General features: G+C 37.6%; 1 long non-coding RNA gene across 1 annotated transcript; it reads left to right on the forward strand.

Annotated features, from left to right (window-relative positions):
- The first annotated feature begins 6,718 nt into the window (after positions 1-6,718).
- LOC110139133 (uncharacterized) lies at positions 6,719-7,382 on the forward strand. Its single transcript, XR_002314407.2, has 2 exons — positions 6,719-6,870; positions 7,261-7,382. It is a non-coding gene; the product is annotated as an uncharacterized lncRNA (long non-coding RNA).
- The last annotated feature ends 5,249 nt before the right edge of the window (positions 7,383-12,631 follow it).

The raw sequence follows: 12,631 nt of genomic DNA on the forward strand, positions 1-12,631 counted from the left end.
AGACAGCCACAGGAAACTAATACAGAAAGGGAGGCATCCAGGATGACCCTCAGGTTTCTGGGTGTTTGATGTTGTCATTTACTGAGCTGAGAAAGTATGGGCTTGCAGGTTGTTCGAGGGGCATCAAAATTTCTAGTTTGGTAAGACAGATGAACAACAAGTTCTTTCAACAAGGTCTAGCACAGGGAACTATATTCAATATCTCATAATATCCTATAATGGAAAAGTATCTGAAAAAGAATATATGTATATATAACTGAATCACTATGCTATCACATGAAACTAACACAACTTTGTAAATTAACTATACTTCAATTTAAATTAAAAAGAAAAGAAAAAAAAAAGAAAAAATAGCTAGTGTTGGCAAAGATGTAGAAAATTGGGACCCTGTGCACTGAATGGGAATGTAAAGTTGGTGCAGCTATTATGGAAACAGTATGGTACCTCCTCAATTAAAAATAGAATTATCATATGATCAAAAAAGTTTTAATTTGGATGTATTCAATTTGAAACGCTTGCAAGATGTCCAGGCAGAGAAAGGTCAGTACATGGGTGGAGGGAGGAGTCTGGAGCTCAGAGGAGGGATCAAGAGGGAAGGTATAAACTCATTGTCAGCATACGGATTAAATTTAAACCACAGGAATTGATGCCTTGTCTTAAAGAGTGACCATAGTATCTTGGAAGATTTGTGAACAGCTGTGTGTGATAGTTCAGTCCACTTGTGGGAAATTCCTCAATCCTTTGCCTCATTTGTTTGTTTGTTTGTTTGTTTTTTCCCTCACCTGTGCTGCCCACATGTTGGAAGAGAGGCAAATGATAGAAAGAGCAGGGTTGACTGGGAAGGCAGTGTAACTTCAGGGCAAAACAATGCCATTCTACCTTCCCAGATAATTTATCTGTTGGCTGATGGGGGGCTTTTCATTATTAGAGATGTTTTTAGGTTTTGAAATGAAAAGAATCTTTGGAAGAAGTCCTGTGCCATCTTTTTCTTTACATCCACCTCAATGAGCATTTGTTTATCAGATGCTTTACTGAGAGCAGGTTATGGCCTGGTGGTGACAGGAGTGTGCGAGAACAAAAGCGTAAAGCCTGGGGCCTAAGCTGGGCTAGCTAAGTAGAAGCAGGCAACCAGAAAAGGGAAACCCTGAAGCCTGGCTGTACCTGCTCCATTGCGTGGCCAGGAAGGGGGAGAGCAGTGAAAGAAAATTCTTTCTCTGCCCCCAGACTCACATTCAGACTTCCTTCCTTCACCCCTTGGAGTACCGCTGGTGGAATCTGAGTGAACGTCTCTGTCTCCAGAAAGAAGAGAAAAGCCAGAGAAACACCAGTGGCACACAGCAGGTGGCTTCCCACAATTACAAGAGGAAATCTATTGCATGGACTCCGCAACCTTCTGATAAGGACTGTTCTGACGTTTCTGTTCTCTCCAAGGTGAAGGCGACATCCACTGGCCTGTTGATGTTATCTTCTCTTGTCTCCATGGCTACCATCATCTGTCCAGCATCAGCCTGCGGGGACCTCCAAGATGCTCAGGCCCGGCTGGACTCCCTGCAGGCCCTCCACCTGCCCCAGAACTTCCTGTTAGTTCTGCTGTCAGAGGGGGGTTTTAACACAAAGCTCACTCCTCAGCCTTCAGCGTCTTCCCACTGCTCCTTGCATAAAGATTGTAAAGGCTCTACTTATGGCTTCATACCTCCTCCCACTCCTACCCACTCTGCTGTCTGAGATCCAGCCACAGGGACCTCCATTCAGTTTTTTCAGCTCCATAGCTCTCTCCTTGCCCCCTGAGTCTGGAATGTTCTCCCTGCCTCCACCTCCTCTCTCCCCTTCCCTCACCAATCTCCCACCCCCACGCTCAGTACATAGCATCACCACTTCATTAGGGAAATTGTCCTGACCTCCCCCACTACCATAGCAACCCCCCCTATTTTTGGCTTTAAAGCACTGTATACCTTCTCTGCTTAGTCTGTCTGATAGTTGTAATTGTGTAGATAATAATTTTTATAATATATCTGTATTTTTGTTAGTGAGATGATTTGATTAATGTCTCTCCCTACTGGACTTAAAATCTTCACGAGGGCAGATCTGCTGTCCTGTTCTTGGTGGCCTGCCTGGTATCAAGTCACCCTTGGCCTGTGACATAGTCACGTGTGTGTTGGCTGAAGAGAAATGAATGGACATGTATTACCACTAATAGTTGAGCTGCCAGATGAATTCTAAGAATGATTAGGTTAGGTCCTTTCTATGTGGCTCTTGGTGATTAGTAATGATATTGAATCTGATTCTCTGCTCTTGGAGAATGCTCATTCCCAGAGTGCAGGAAGGAGAATAATTTACCTATCAGTTTTCACTTATGAGCAGTTCCTACCCCTAAAGGGAAGAAGAGAAATTCTTGATAGCAATCAGCAATCATTTATGAATGAAAAGAAAGCCCCAGTGAAGGGTGATATCCCTCCCACTCTGGAGGCACCCCCACCCCGACTCACACCTTAACAATTACCTGAGAATGTATTTGGCCTCCCTGAAAGAAGAAAGAAGATGATAACCAAACTCAATCACTTTAAATAAAAAGAACACAGGGACTAAGCTTGATAAACCTACCAAAAACCATTAATTTAGGGGGAAAAAGTCAGTTATGTCTCAAATGTGGTTTGAATGTTTTTTCTTTTGAATATTAAGTCTCCAGTACGTGGCTCTAGTCCACAGAGTGATGAAAATATGGTGTACATCTGTACATTTGTTTTCTCATGGCTTGTGTTTAATTATCCACAAAGAAAAAGGATTCACAAAATGTTTCGTGTTCTTCTTTTAACTGCCAAAACAGGAACTTCTGAAGCTGCAACAGAATTGGTTGCAATCCTTTGAAAGTTTTATTAATGTAGCCAGAGTATGTTTTTAATCTTCCGTATTTTGATCACTAGAATATATTTTCTGTGATTCGTTCATTCTTGTCTCAGCCATATTTTAAGTAAACAAGAGGCGAGCAGTTCTTTACTTGTAAAATATATTGGACTTTTTTAAAAAAAATGCAGAACTGTGATGATTAATGAACAAACTAAGTATTAAATCAGAGGATTCTTCTTTGTCTAGGACATAAAGGAAGTCTTGAGAACCTTTGAGAGATCAGTATCTGCACTCATTTTAATGTAAACATTAGAGACATTCCTCTGTGAACATATTTCTTTCCTCCAAAAAATTCTGTTTATAGATGCTGTATTTTCTATGTATTTGTGAATATATAAATGTAAATAAATGAAAGTGCTTATTTGTGTGTCTCAATTGATAGTTTTAAATCAGCAGCTGAAACTTCAAGCACGTGTTTTTGGTAGAGTACTTTAAAAAGTAAAAGTGTGCATGAGAAAACATTGAATGCTTGCTAGAGGGTCTCTAGTAAGAGTCAGACTTGAATGAGCAACCGAACAACAACAAAGAGGGACTCTATTATCATAATTGTCTTTATTATTCACATTTTTAAAAGGCTTATTCCAGTTTCGTAGATCTCATTGTTTGGAGCCTAAGTGTTTGGAGAATAAATAGCAGGCTACTTATCAGTGGTTGCCTGAACAGAAAAACAGAAAAGAAATATGTCTTGTCTTCTGGATGAATTTGTAAGGAGAGTTTAACTCAAACAAAATAGAATTCTTAGGTTAACAGTCTCAAAAAGACATAACTAAGGTAGTTTTAATGCAGCCCAAACAAAAAGTGTCTAGTGGAACTAAAAGTCAAAACATTTGATTGAAATAACATAATTACATCTTTTAAAACTAAAAGGTTTTTTTGGCATGCCGTGTGGAATCTTAGTTTCCTGACCAGGAACCGAACCCATGCCCCCTGTTTTAGAAGTGCAGAGTCTTAACCACTGGACTGCCAGAAAGTGAAAGTGAAGTCGCTTAGTCGTTTCCGACTCATTACAACCCCATGGACTGTAGCCTACCAGGTTCCTCCGTCCATGGGATTTTCCAAGCAAGAATACTGAAGTGGATTGCCATTTCCTTCTCCAGGAGATCTTCCCGACCCAGGGATTGAACCCAGGTCTCCTGCATTGTAGGCAGATGCTTTACTGTCTGAGCCACCAGGGAAGTCCCTAAAAGTATTAATATATTTTTTAATTAGTTATTTTTGACTTTGCAGGGCCAAAGTCTCAGACTTTGTTTCTTGTTAAAATCGTACTATAATCTGCACATACAGAAGTTTTGTTTTTTTTTTATGTACTTGAACAGATCTCACCTGTACTACTTAGGTTTATAGCAACATAGACCCTAGCAGACATAGACCCTAACATTTAAGGATTGAAGAGAATGCCTAGAAATGGAAAGATAACAACTTCAAACATCAGACAATCTGAAATAGGAGTCCATGTTATAAAGGACCATTTTTCATCCCTCTTTTATTCACTAATTGAACAAATACTTAAGTGCTTCCTACATATCAACCACCACTCAAGCTGTTGAGACTACAGAAATGAATGAACTAAGGAGATAAATCTAGCCTTAGGGATCTTCTATTCTGGTAGGTAGAAGTGAAATACTTCAATTTAACCACATCTTAATCTAATAATCAATCACATGTTATGAAAATATCTCTAGATTTTATCATGGATTAAGTTCAAGAACACCTATGGAATAAATATACCATAATATATTACTTTTCTTGTTAAAAAAACTATGAGATTCACACTGTTAACTCACTTAAAGTTTACTATATAGTTGATAACTCTGTAACTGAATTTTTCTACATCTTGGAAATTTATGCTTTTCTCTGTAGCTTACAAAGGAAAGCCAAAAAGTTTGTTACCCAATTAGGTAGTGGCAGAGCTAGTAATAGATTTTTATGTTTCTCTGCTACTCTTTGATCTTATTAGTCCTTTTAAATTTAGAATCCTGTTAGAGTGATCTGTATTGAATTGGAGAGTGGGAACTGATATTTACTTAGTATCTACTATGAGCCAGGTACTTGACATATGTGGAGAAGCAGCTATGATCAGACACAATTCTTAAAGGAGGAGACTTTTCTGAATACAAATAGATAATAGGTAATAAGACTGATCCCCAGCAGGATGCACAGTGAGGTGAACTGTTCCTTTCTTTCCAGCCCTTGGATTCGTTCATCTGATTCAAGGAGCCTTAAAGAAAGGAAGCTTCAGCTGGAGACTGGCTGCAGTAGACTGGGTGGATGAAGTGAGGATCTATATATTTTTGTTGTTTCCAACTCTTTTGTAACCCAATGGGCTGTCGCCTGCCAGGCTCCTCTGTCCATGGGATTTCCCAGGCAAGAATGCTGTGGTGGGTTGTCATTTCCTTCTCCATGGGATCTTCCCGACCCAGGGATTGAACCCATGTTCCTGCATTGGCAGGTGGATTCTTTACCACTGAGCCGCTAGGGAAGGCCAATGATGTGTTTACCTCGAAGGTAACAGAAAGGAGCAGTTCTCTGTATGTCATGAGCGTTTCCTAAATGTTCCAGTGCAAGGGCAAGACACGGTTTCCTCACATTTGCACAGCAAAATGGGAGTTAGCAGCAGTGTAAGTGCTGGCTGAAAATATGTGTTGGGGACAGTATCTTCTCTTTTTTGGTAACTTTTCAGGGCTTTTAGTCATTTGCTAAAGGAATACTTTTTGAACACCTAGTGTAGAAGTGGCTCTGTGCTACAAATTGGAGGACATAAAGGTATACTTTGCAAGAACTTGGAAGTGAAAAAAGGCTGCAACAGATCGAATCTTAGCCCGAATTTAAATGAATTAAAAAATCTAAATAAAAAATGAAACAGGGAGTTTACAATGAAATTAGAATAAAAGAAGAATCTTGATAATTCAAACAACAGATTTAACATAGAATTATCTAGGATAGAATAAATATCTAACTTAATTACATTGACTGAATAGATTGCACAGTCAACTTTTCTTATTATTTCTTTTAGATAACATCACTGAAAGATATTACATTTATACCCTATTGCGGTAATTTAGGATGGCATTAGTAAGTTACTGAAATTCTCATGTTAGAGCTTAGTAAATACTTTGAAATACTAGAGGAAAAACTAGATTTTAATAAAGTGATTCTAGTAAACTACCACATATAATACAACATACAATGTCCATTCTCCTTTCAAAGGGCTCTGGATATAAACCAAAAAAATCTTGACAATATTTCATTTCTTGAACGCCAGTGTATTATATACTTATTAATTAGTTAATGTTTGAATTTGATGCCTTCCAGATGAGATTTTTTTGTTGTTGTTAAGGCAAAATATAAACATAGACTTTATTAAATGCTGCTCAATTCCCCAAAGAGGATCTTTCATTACATAACAGTTTTCAACACAACTGCAAATTAAGAGATTGGCATCAGATGAGGTTTTTTATGCAATATCCTGGTGATTTAGGAATATACTCTAACGTTATCAGGAATAAATTTTCAAATTTTGGGTGTGTCGCTCTTGGGAAAATATCTTCAGATGGCTCATCTCATTCTTTTTTGTGCTTACATTGCAAAAGATGTCTTTGCTTTTTTCTAACTCCCTGTATTCTGCAACAATTCCCTATTTGGATTGTTTACCCCTATATGTGAAGTTCAGAGAGTACATATATAAATATAGTGTGGATTTCTTTGGGGCTTTAAAAAAGTTGTATTATGGAGCTTATGTAAATATTTTCCTTTTTCTCCTCCCTGATCATAAACTTGCCCTCACTCCTGGATTTGAAACATGACCAAGCTGAAAGATGAGATCATGTTTGTAGTGCACACTGAGGTCTCAGCAAGAATCTTCTAATTTGAGAGGCATCAGTATTTTACCCACTCATGTGCTGAAAAACTAAAGAATGAAATCAGGAGTTTAAAAGTTATTTTCAGCATCTGGACTAAATAAAGGAGGTAGAGTTTTCATTTTTTTTTCTAATACTCAAAATAATTTCAGTTGCAAATATAATTCTGTTTCACTTAGAAAAACTGACTCAACAGTCATTTGGTGATGCAAATAATGCTAATGTCTTCCTTTTATTTTATTTTTAGTATTACATAAATTGCTTAGAGAATGTTATTTTGAAACTGGCAAGTTTTTAGACTATTATTTAATAGTTGCCTGATTTGCATTTTTAATACAGTGAAATTTTTTTCCTTTGATTATTATTTGTTAATGGTCTTATTTACTTTTTCAATATGGAAAGGTAAATTTCCTCTCTTGTTTCATGTAATTACATATACTATACCACTTAGGATGGAGAACATGTGTGGATAACTATCCCCCTTTTATTTTTTTTGCAGATGTTTACCACATGTGGAGCTTAGCAAGAAGAATGAGCATGAATCAAGAATGCCCCACCCCAATGCCCCCTTTGAAACATTTTTAAGTGGTTCCATGAAATAGAGTGTATTTTAATAGTTGCTATGATGGCCATGCTGAAGTCTTTAGTCTCAGACAATCCAACTCAAACTCTCTGCTGTGGGCATCTATTGTTTTTACCTACTCATTCTACCACCTTCATTTGTCAGGAATCAGGTCTTGATTTTCTTTTGGAAATCATATCTCCCTAGGCCATGTGGTCCTAATGAAAATACTACCGTGCCCCACCTGCTCTGAAATAAGAAGAATCTTCTCCAAGATTTGTTTCTATAAGATTTATAGCTGCTAGGAGAAAGAGGAGTTCTTTTTCTCTGGGTTCTCAAGCTGAAAGAATCACATGTGCCTGAAGCTTACGGTCTTAACCCCAGGCTTCATGGAAGACGATCTCTGCAGAATGCTTGCCAGCACACAGAGAGAACTAGAGCTCTGGCAGCATTTAGCACCATCTGAAGCTAGATCAATCCTTAAAGTGTCGTTACTGGAGCCAGTACATTCCCTTTGGCTTAAGCTAGTTTGAGTTGTATTTCTATTATTTTCAACCGAAAGAGCTTTGGATGTTGTTATCTATCTAAAGGTGGGAATGATCAACTTGGTACAAGCAAAAGTAACTTGCCAGCAGTTCTAACAGAAAATCCTATCAAAATCTCTTTTGGATAAGTAGTAAGTGTTTGTTGGTTTGGGATCCTAAATTTAGAAAGCTCAAATAACTAACATTTTCTTGTACCCTAGAGACAAGTGTTAAATAAACTAACTGATCCCAAGGATTATTCAAAGATGTAATTTCAGGGTATGTCAGAGTGCCATTATAGATTCAACTTAATCACCTACATTTTCAACATTAATAGGATTATTTCATAGGAATTGATGCCATGAAAAATGATCCAAGATTTGGTGCTAATAATAGCTACAACATATTGGGACATTTTATGTTCCAAGAAGTGTGTAAAGCCTGTCATTATTTTTTGTTTAATTCTCACAGAAATTCTAAAAGGTAGGTGTTATTGTTTTTCTTTTACAGATAAGAAATCTTAGAGAAACTCAACAATGTGCTCAAGCCCAGGTCTGTCTAACTTCAAAGACTGTGCTTTTAACACTGTTTTCTCTTTAAGTTTCCAAAGTTCATAAGTTCATTGTTGATTTTTTCAACACAGTTTGGAGATACACCTGGCTAATGGTAGACATTATATCTGTATAGATATAACATATAATATATAGTAGATATAAGTTCTTATGAATACACACACACACACACACACACACACACACACACAGATATAAATATATGGGCTTCCCCATGGCTCAGCAGGTCAAGAATCCACCTATACAACGCAGGAGACACAGGAGATGCAGTTTTGATCCCTGAGTTGCGGAGATCACCTTGAGGAGGAGTTGGCAACCCACTCTAGTATTCTTGCCTGAAAAATCCCATGGACAGGAGAGCCTGACGGGCTACAGTCCAAGGGTCACAGTTGGACACAACTGAACATGTATAAAACATATGTGTAGTCTACCTTGAGCCAGGTATAAGAATTACTAATTCACATGGCAGTCTTATTTCAAAACTCAATGAATAAATCATAATTTGCCATCAACAATTCAATATCTGAATTTTAAATTCTTCCTGTTATGAGAGAAAGAGGCCCAGAGAGGCATTTAAAAAAAAAAGTCAGGCAACCAATCTAGTAGATTGCTGTCGGAATGTGGGGTTGCTGCTTCTTCCCAGAAAGCACAAACCTTTGGTAGTTTTGAAAGACTTGGAGGGCCTCTCTGCCGGTCTGATGGGATCCGAGGCATAGGAGGCAGGGACGGAGTGGAGAGCCTGGCCTGACCCTGTTCAGAACTTTCTTGGCTGATCCAAGTCCCGTGTGTGGATGTATGCTTCTGACCCGCGCGTGGACGTGTGACAGTGCCTTGTTTTCATGTTGACTCTCCACAACTGGGAGCTGTATTGGCTCTACATGTTTGTTTTAACTTTCCACACAGACACCCAGTCCAAAATGTAATTAATTGAGCCCTTACTTGAAGAAAAGATGTGTTTTGTGTATTTAGAGACTCCAAAATTATATAAAAAGAAATTTCAAAATTGAACTAATTCAACCAGAATTATGTTTTCTAATAGGGGAATGAGAAGAAGTAGGGATTTGGAGAGAGAACACCTAGATTTAACCACTTATTAAATATATATCTTTGCTCAGATTGTTGTATCTCAGCTTTCTAATTATGATATTTAGCCCATAAAGATGCTGGAAAGATCAAGTTAATATTGACAGGAAAACTTCATAGAAATCCCTGGAGTATTAGGGAACACACACACACACACACACACACACACACACACACACACACCATTCATTATGATATGTTTATTTCCATAAAGTCTCATGAACAGTTTAAAAAATCAGTTTAAAATTTAATATCTTTAAACACATTACATGGCTCAATCAGTAAAGAATAGGCTTTCAATGCAGGAGATTCAGGTTCAATTCCTGGGCCAGGAAGATCCCCTGGAGGAGGAAATGGCAACCCACTCCAGTATTCTTGCCTGGAGAATCCCATGGACAGAGGAACCTGGCAGGCTATAGTCCATAGGGTTGCAAAGAGTCGGACACAACTGAAGTGACTTAGCACAAACATATTACAATGCAGAATACAATAGTGTTTGCAGTGTTAAAATATACAATGCTATTGTTTAAACAAATAGCTAAATAAAAACATTTAAATCCTTGTCATCTTAAACATATGAAAGAACAAGCAATTTGCATAAATCAGCCTGATTTTTGGGTGTAGATTCCCTTGATTACATATTTGTAGATATTGGTTCTTACTGTGCTTTTCTTTCATGCTGGAGAAATAACTTATTTCTCTTTAGAGACCACTTGTATGTGTTCCAGGTAATTAAATATTTAGATTAAAGAAGAGCTATTAAATATTTTTCTCAGAATTAGAACCAATAAAAATACACCTAATAAAACTATATGACTATCAAAAAAAAAAAAAGCCAGAAAATAAGTGCTGTGATCATGTGGAGAAAATTGGAACCCTTGTGTACAGTTGGTAGAAATGTAAAATGGTTCAGCTGCTATGGAAAACAGTATAGAGGTTTTTTTCAAAAAATAAAAAATAGAATTACTGTATAGGCCAGCAATTCCACCTTTGAGTATACATTGAAAAGAATTGAAAGCAGAATCTCAGAGAAATAGTTGCACACTCATGTTCATTGCAGCCGAATGGTGGAAACAACTCAAATGTACATAGTGAATGAATGAATTAAAAAACTGTAGTCCACACAATGGAATATTAGTCTTAAAACAGAATGAAATCCTGTCACATGCTGCAACATATATGGACCTGAAATAAGCCAGTCATGAAAAGACAAACACTGTACGATTTCATTTTTGTGAAGAACATAGAGTAGTCAAATTAATTGAAACAGAAAGTAAGATGGTGATTGTCAGAAGCTGGGGGGAGGGAGAAATGGGGAGATGTTATTCAGTGGGTAGAGAATTTCAGTTTTGCAAGATGAAAAAAGGTCTGGAGAGCTGTTGCACAACAAAGTGAATGCACTTTACACTACTGAACTGTAAACTTAAACGTGGTTAGGACGGCAAATTTTGTGTGAAGTGTTTTTTACCACACACACACACTGTGTGTATGCATATAACTGTATATGAATGCAGTTTAATGTAGGAGGTGATTCAGAATGCTCCTTTATTATCTTTTCAGGCCTGATGGTAATGCATGTTCACATGGGGGCCCAGGAGAAGCAGCTCAGATATTTGTGTCAGATGACAAGGGACAGAAGATTCTTTGGAGGAGGAAATGACAATGCACTCCAGTATTCTCGCCTGGGGAATCCATGGGCAGAGGAGCCTGGTGGGCTATAGTTATGGGGTCCCAAAGGACTGGATCCGCTAAGCGACTAAACAACAAGGGATAGGTGTGGGGTCCCATGTCAGAGAGTTTCTTACCAGTGTGTAAGGACTAAACCCAAGGCCATTTGTAGGGGGGAAAGGGAGATGTAGGGAGAGAAAAGGATTTGAGTTTTGGCCCAGAACGCTTTCTCTGAAGCTTGTAAGTTGGGGAAGCATTCCAGAACCTCATGTTAGTAGTTGCCAGTCATCAATAAAGGAAATATTTATTGATGAAAAACACTGATGAAATGCATTATTTAAATAGTGAATCGTGTTTTTTATTGTATATCAGAGTGCCAAACTGTGTTCTATAGAACATTAGTTCTATGGGTATCATATTTTAAAAAAGGGTTCTGGGGTCACAATGTTTGGAAAATGTAGGGTTAAAGAGTTAAAAATGTGATTCTGTTTTATACAGAACTTCTCAAAGGCTTTACTAACATTAATATTAATGTTACTCCACCAATATTAAATATTAGAAGTTAATATTTATTATTAAATAGGTTGACATTAATGTTAATGTATTCATTAATATCCATGTTAATATATTATGGTCTAATCCCATATGACCAAGGGAGCAGTCCTCAGCATACCATTGTGAGAATACTGCCCTGCATCTTACAAGTCATGATATTTTTGTCATCTGCTTTCCTTTAAGATAGTAACTTTCTTTCATTTTTCCTGAGTTTGCTGTGAAGCCCATCTCCTTCACCATAAGCACCAGTGGGGAAACAGCCCAAGAGTAGGGCAGCTGCAGTTTTAGTATTTGTTGTTTTGAGATATGGTAAAGCTATATGGTGATTCAACTTTTCTTTAACTCTGGCTGTTTTCCAAACAGAGCATTAATGTTGGACAACCTTGCAACGGTGTCAACAGAAAAGAGTGAGCAAGAAGAATACATATTGCAAGGTGAAAATGGTCAAAGTGTGTAGTTTCTTCAGTGGGATACTTTTTTGTTTTATAAGAAAAAGCTAGCTACTGCATTAGGAAGTTATAGTTGGCTTATTTTGAATTCTCATTCCAGAGATTTTAAATGTGACTCTTACTAAAATGATGATAGCTCAGAAGTGGCCCATTTAACAGTCAACAGATTAATTAAAACTGAGTTTAATATGAATGGACTCATATCTAGAGGGAGGATATTTCAAAATCTTTTTTTTTTCTCCAAAATCTTAAAGAAACAACCACTACCAGTATCTGCATATAAAATCCAAGTCAACTGGGCAAGAAGAGAGTCAAAGCAGTTTCTTGATATTATCAGAGTCCTTACATGTGTTACTTTTTCAGCTGAAAACTCAGAGTTGCTATAACTACACTCAACGTTCCTTGTTTTATCTGTAGGCAAAGCCAGGACATGCCATCAGAGGGCAGGCAGGGAAGC

This window comes from Odocoileus virginianus, chromosome 5, assembly GCF_023699985.2.
Source record: "Odocoileus virginianus isolate 20LAN1187 ecotype Illinois chromosome 5, Ovbor_1.2, whole genome shotgun sequence".
NCBI classification, from domain to species: Eukaryota; Metazoa; Chordata; class Mammalia; order Artiodactyla; family Cervidae; genus Odocoileus; species Odocoileus virginianus.